This window comes from Drosophila virilis, unplaced genomic scaffold (assembly GCF_030788295.1).
Source record: "Drosophila virilis strain 15010-1051.87 unplaced genomic scaffold, Dvir_AGI_RSII-ME tig00002251, whole genome shotgun sequence".
In the NCBI taxonomy this organism is placed as follows: Eukaryota; Metazoa; Arthropoda; class Insecta; order Diptera; family Drosophilidae; genus Drosophila; species Drosophila virilis.
In genome coordinates, this window is record NW_027212903.1 from 112,501 (window position 1) to 120,000 (window position 7,500).

The following is a 7,500-nucleotide window of genomic DNA, read 5'->3' on the forward strand; positions in this document are numbered from 1 at the left end:
CAATAAACACTTAAGGCAATATTGATATATATATATATATATATATATATATATATGAAATTATGGAATTGACGGATGGGAATATATAATATATATATATATATACATAGCTAATTAAGACTTCAATTATTACTTAGGAGAGCGTATAACATACAACAATATTATATACACAATATACTTAAGGCAATATTGTATGTGAAATTATGGAATTGACGGATGGAATATATAAAAATTTATATAAACAATACCTATATTAAAACTTCAATAATTATTGAAGAGGGGAGCATATAACGTAGAACAATATAAGCTGTTAAGCTTCTTTATAATCTGGCAACATTGTATCAGCATAGTACTCATTCTGTAATTGAGTACTTGTTCAGATTTTTGTACTCATGCTTTGAAGTTTCCATTAAACATTTAACCGAACCACTACGTGTGTTTTCTTTATGTGCATCTTAGGCACACTAGAAAAACCCAACATTGGTTATGGGCCCAGGTCTCGTTGTTTTCGGTTAAATAAGTACACAAAGTGTCTATGGTTTTGAAAGCTTCTTTTTGTTAAATTTTTAAAAAGTTTATTTCGTGCGAAGAATAACGTGGTGAAATTGTCAAAATGAACATGTCGCATCAAATAGAAAAACTTGGTGAGGACAATTATGACGTATGGCATATGGCCATGAAAAGTGTCTTGGTGGTGGCGGACCTATGGAATGTTGTGTGTGGAAAATATGTTAAGCCAGAAGGAAATGGTGAGGATATCGAAAAATGGGTTAGTGTCGACCAAAAAGCGATGGCTTACATAATTTTAAATCTGAAGCCAACACAGTTGATGCATATCAAGTCATGCCCAACATCTGCAGCTGTATGGAAAAAACTAAAGGAAATTCATGTCTCAGTTGGACCGATTAGGAAGGTCCAATTATATCAAAAATTAATACGTTTCAATATGCAGCAGGGTGACGATGTAGTCGCATATGTCAATTCATTTGTTGAGACAATTGAAAAGTTGGCAGAATTAGACATCAAACTCAATGACGAGTTGCAGGTCATCATGTTTTTGAGCAGTCTACCAGACACATGGGAAAATTTTGTAATAGCGATTGAGACACGCGATGAGCTGCCCAAATTCGAAGTCGTCAAGGTTAAAATGTTAGAAGAGGCCACGCGAAAGCAAGAAAGAGCTAGCAGAGACGGCATAGGGACACCAGAAGCAGTGTATACACACAAACATAATGGACCGCGGGACAACAACAGTGTCGAAAGCAAAGGCAGAAAGAATAGCAGTAAGCAGCCATTCCGAGGCAAATGTTTTAATTGCGAAAAGAAGGGCATCGAGCGAGCGATTGCCGAAATAAAAAGAAGGATGATAAAAAGAGCCAAAAGGACGAAAAGTCTCTATGCTTAATGCACACGTGTGTCAAGGAGAAGCAAAAGAGTTTTTGGTGCGTTGACAGTGGTGCAACTCGCACATGTGCTGCGACCGCAGCATGTTCCTTACGTATGCTGATAAAAAGACGTCGATAATGTTGGCCGCAAATAAGTTTATCGATTCACCCGGCAGGCAGTGTTGAGTTGCACTGCAATAGAATAAAATTAAAGCTGCAAAATGTTTTATATGTCCCTGACTTAAGCATGAATTTTTTATCAGTAAGTGCTGCAGCAAAGTTTGAGAATTCTACCATATTTGAAGGGAAAATTGCGCTGATAAAAGACAAAGAAGGCAACGAGATAATAAGGGCAAGACACGAAAATGGTTTGTATGTTTACAAACATAGTCTTGATCAGGTTCATATGCTAAATAGTTCTGATTCATCTTCCATAAAATGGCACAATAGATTTGGCCACCTGAATTTTAAGGATTTGAAATTGCTTAATGATAAGCAACTGGTGCGTGGTATGAAAGTTGAAAATGTACAATTAGAAATAAATTGCGATACATGTAATAAAGCAAAAATTTGTGCATTGCCATTCCCACAGAAAGCGAATCGTGTCTCAAAGCAAGTACTGGACTTAGTACATACAGACGTATGTGGTCCGATGAATGTTAAGTCGCTTGCAGGCAATCGATATTTCGTAACTTTTATTGATGACTACTCACGCAAGATATTTGTTTACCTTATGCACTCAAAAAGCCAAGTTTTTGAAAAGTTTAAAATGTTTAAAACTTTTGTAGAATGCCAAACAGGAAATAAAATAAAGGCTGTGCGCAGCGACAATGGAACAGAGTATGTGAATAAGCAATTCACTGAATTTTTGATCGAGTGCGGTATAAAGAGGCAATTAACAGTTCCTTACACTCCGCAGCAAAATGGTGGCCGAACGTGCTAATCGGACCATCGTTGAAATGGCAAAAAGTCTTCTAATTCATTCAAAGCTTGAAGAATTTTTGTGGGCAGAGGCTGTTGCAACAGCAGTTTATTTGCGCAACAGATGTCCCACAAAAGCATTAGATGGAAGCACACCATTTGAGGTATGGAAGGATCGCAAGCCATCAGTACAGCACTTGAGAGTATTTGGCTCGCGGGCATTTGCACTCGACAAAGTCAGAAAAAGCAAGTTCCAAGCAAAGGGCAAGGAGTACATTTTTGTTGGTTACTCCTTTACAGCAAGGCATATCGCCTATATGATCGCGAGAAGCGAACAGTTATTGAAAGAAGGGATGTCAAATTCATTGAAGGTGAGTTTGACATAGCAACAACTGATGCATGCAGTATGTTCAGACAGAAACACCTTCACGACGTACATTATCCCGTTTGAGTCAAATCATGAGGTTGCAAAAAACCACCCAGAAGCAACCTGCCGAGGTGCAAGAGTACAACAGTGACTCAAATGAAGAAGAAGAGGAGGATTTTGTGAGCGCAAGCGATCCAGGAGAAGATGGCAACGATGACGACAATGACCAAGTAGCGCTGCCACAAGTTGAAGCTGTAGTAAAACATGGGCGTGGCAGGCCAAAAATTATACGTACAGGTCAGCCAGGCAGGCCCAGAAAGCAGTACCAATTGATCAATAGTCTTAATCAGATTGAAGACATTGAAACTCCGCAGTCAGTTGCAGAAGCATTACATGGCCAAAATGCGCAGGATTGGGAAAAGTCTATGCAAATAGAGTACGACGCTTTACAAGCAAATGAGACATGGTCAGTGTGTGAGCTACCTCCTGGACAAAAGGCCATTGGTTCAAAATGGGTTTACCGAATCAAGAGAGATAAAGATGGTAATATTGAAAAATTTAAGTCTCGACTAGTTGCACAAGGTTGTGGTCAACAATTTGGTGTCAATTACTGGGAAACGTTTTCTCCCGTAATTCGATATGAAACCATTCGCATGTTATTCGCAATAGCTGCCGAAAAAGAGCTGTATATGCATCAAGTCGACATTTCAAACGCATACTTAAATAGTAAGCTTAATGAAACTGTGTACATGAAACAGCCGCCGAATTTTATTGACAAGCAGCATCCAAATAAAGTCCTCAAACTAGAAAAGGCACTTTACGGGCTTAAACAATCCGGACGAGTTTGGAACAATACGCTCGATGAGGTATTGAGAGGCATGGATTTTAAAAGATGCAAAAATGAAGCATGCTTATACGTCAAGCAAAAGCAACAACAATTCAGCTACATCGCTGTCTACGTCGACGATTTAATCATAGTGTGTCCCAGCGAAGAAGACATAGCCGTGATTAAGAAGAAGATTGCATCAAATTTTAAAATGCACGATGGAGGCCCCATTAGCTATTTCCTAGGCATGGAAATCCAACGCGACGGCGATCGAGGTTCCGTTTCGCTGTGCCAGAAGACGCACATTCAAGGCCTATTGGACAAGTATGGCATGAGCAATTGCCGTCCAGTAAGCACACCTCTTGACCCAGGTTTTCAAGTGGACTGCAACGACGATACTTGTGTAAAGGTAAATATAACGCAATATCAGTCATTAATTGGTTCGCTTATATACTTAGCAGTTTTGAGCCGACCAGACATTTTGCATGCTGTAAACAAATTATCACAAAGAAATGCTAATCCTCATGGAGAACACCAGTCTGCAGCAAAGCACATTCTAAGATATCTTGCGGGTACAAAGAATATGAAATTAGTATACCGTAAAAATGGCAAACCACTAAAAGGCTATGCAGATGCAGATTGGGGCAACGATCGGCTGGACAGGAGATCCTATAGTGGCTACGCATTTTTCCTGGCAGGCAGTGCGTTCTCTTGGACTTCATCAAAGCAAAGCGTTGTCGCATTGAGCAGCACTGAAGCAGAATATATTTCTTTGTCCATGGCTGCCAAAGAAGCAGTTTATCTACGCAGGCTACTTAGTGAGATGGGATGGTCAAAGGATACAGAGCCGTTGACTATATGTGGCGACAACCTAAGCGCGCAACATATTGCGCAAAATCCAGTCCATCATAAGCGCACTAAGCACATAGACATAAGGTATCATTTTATACGTGAAAAGGTACAATGTAATGATATTGCATTAGAATACGTACCTACAAATAATAATGTTGCAGATATACTAACAAAATGTTTAAGTAAGCAAAAGCACGTAGGCTTTGTAAAAACACTTGGATTGAATTAAATTTGTTATTTTGCAACTGATTATAATTAGCTTAAGAAGAAGTGTTAAAATAGTGACAATAAGCTGTTAAGCTTCTTTATAATCTGGCAACATTGTATCAGCATAGTACTCATTCTGTAATTGAGTACTTGTTCAGATTTTTGTACTCATGCTTTGAAGTTTCCATTAAACATTTAACCGAACCACTACGTGTGTTTTCTTTATGTGCATCTTAGGCACACTAGAAAAACCCCAACAACAACTATACAATATTTTGAAATTTTTGGATGAACAAAAATATATAAAATTGTTACCAGTATTAAAACTTCAATTATTTTTTAGGAAAGCATAGAACAATATATATATATATATATATATATATATATATGTATATATAACATATAATGCAATATTGAAATATATAATACATACACATACAGGAAAATATGGAATTGACGGATGGAAATCATCAAATACAGAAGAAACAGAATACTTACATTTTTTTATTCCTATTCTTATTAGCCTCTTCTAAAACATATTTAAATTTTATATGATACGTGATACAGAAATTTTGCTTGGATGTGAAGAAATGTATATCTTAATATTAATAATACAAAAATTGAAGACTATTCTGTAACATACATAATTAAATTGTAACTTAAACAACATTAAACTGTATATATAATAATAATAATATAACAATTTGACATTTCAAAAATACATTGGAAAATAATTGTGACTATGAAATTTTTATATATTGTATATTGATATATGATTATTAATATACAAATAAAATTATAAATGACATTAATCTTTATATATTATATATAACCTTTATCAACTTATATAAAATTATATTGAATTGTTATAAAAATAGTACATGAAAACGTTAAAATGAATGGAAGTATTTTGAAAAAATATCGCCATTATAGATGATGTGTCAAAAAACCTATATAGGGAGTGCTGTCGCGCAAGGCATGTCATATGAAAAATTTTAAATACGGTAAATTCATATGACTGTGGAGTGTTGACTTGCCGGCATAAGTCAATTATGTTTATATAAGAAGAATAATGAAGTTATAAAAGTGTATTATTAAATTAGTACATGAAGACATTAAGGTGAATGGTAGCATTTGGAAAAAATATCGCCATTATAGATGATGTGTCAAAAAACCTATATAGGGAGTGGTGTCGCGCAAGGCATGTCATATGAAAAATTTTAAATACGGTAAATTCATATGACTGTGGAGTGTTGACTTGCCGGCATAAGTCAATTATGTTTATATAAGGAGAATAATGAAGTTATAAAAGTGTATTATTAAATTAGTACATGAAGACATTAAGGTGAATGGTAGCATTTGGAAAAAATATCGCCATTATAGATGATGTGTCAAAAAACCTATATAGGGAGTGGTGTCGCGCAAGGCATGTCATATGAAAAATTTTAAATACGGTAAATTCATATGACTGTGGAGTGTTGACTTGCCGGCATAAGTCAATTATGTTTATATAAGAAGAATAATGAAGTTATAAAAGTGTATTATTAAATTAGTACATGAAGACATTAAGGTGAATGGTAGCATTTGGAAAAAATATCGCCATTATAGATGATGTGTCAAAAAACCTATATAGGGAGTGGTGTCGCGCAAGGCATGTCATATGAAAAATTTTAAATACGGTAAATTCATATGACTGTGGAGTGTTGCCTTGCCGGCATAAGTCAATTATGTTTATATAAGGAGAATAATGAAGTTATAAAAGTGTATTATTAAATTAGTACATGAAGACATTAAGGTGAATGGTAGCATTTGGAAAAAATATCGCCATTATAGATGATGTGTCAAAAAACCTATATAGGGAGTGGTGTCGCGCAAGGCATGTCATATGAAAAATTTTAAATACGGTAAATTCATATGACTGTGGAGTGTTGCCTTGCCGGCATAAGTCAATTATGTTTATAAAAGGAGAATAATGAAGTTATAAAAGTGTATTATTAAATTAGTACATGAAGACATTAAGGTGAATGGTAGCATTTGAAAAAAATATCGCCATTATAGATGATGTGTCAAAAAACCTATTCATGGTGAGCAGTGTGTGCTCATCACATTATACGCTGAAAGCGTATAATTTTAAAAGTTTGTCATATACTCGTTATTTGAGTTAGATATCGTTATTTGTTATGTTGTATAACATTTGGCTTACGATATTAAGAAAAAAAGATAATTGTGAAACTTTCAAGCCAAGATGTGTTGTTAGTAATAATTTTATTGTTACTACATCGTGTAAACAAATGGGTTTCCTTTTATCGTAAAATTTAACAATTGCATCCAGTGGAAATTCGATTCATACAGATGTATGGACGATTAGTACGCTGGAAAAAAAGTTTCTAAAATTTTTGTAATTATTTTAAATATTTGTCATAAATGAAACTTTAACATTTTACATACTATTTAATATAGTATGTGACTTGTTTTACTTAATATATTTTTATCGCATAATTATGTTTGCAAGTTATGCATACATAATTTATACATATAAATAAATTATCAAGTTTGTCATCAAAATTAAAGTGTTTATTCCGTTATGGTATTAAGCAATGTGTGATAAAATATATATTAAGTAAGTGTACATATAAAGATATTTTTGAACGAATTGTATATATTTTCATATAGATATAATATGTGGTGAATCTTAAAAAATGTGAAACGTAAATTAACGAACATGAAATGCTATGTAACAATGGCCATATTCGTTTATATATAACATTAATATCTATAGTATATTTTTTATTCAAAAATATATTAAGTTGTAATGTAAATACATTTTGTAAATATGTATGTATATTTTGTACATACAAATTATAAAAACATTATTCTGGTTGATCCTGCCAGTAGTTATATGCTTGTCTCAAAGATTAAGCCATGCATGTCTAAGTACACAC

The 7,500-nt window shown here is 34.4% G+C and overlaps 1 non-coding gene across 1 annotated transcript in view; it reads left to right on the top strand.

The window, feature by feature from the left end:
• The first annotated feature begins 7,430 nt into the window (after positions 1-7,430).
• The window catches only part of LOC116650186 (small subunit ribosomal RNA), a 1,995-nt gene continuing 1,925 nt past the window's right edge, over positions 7,431-7,500 (top strand). The window contains exon 1 of the ribosomal RNA XR_004303171.1: positions 7,431-7,500. This exon is cut by the window's right edge and continues 1,925 nt beyond it. This is a non-coding gene — a ribosomal RNA (small subunit ribosomal RNA).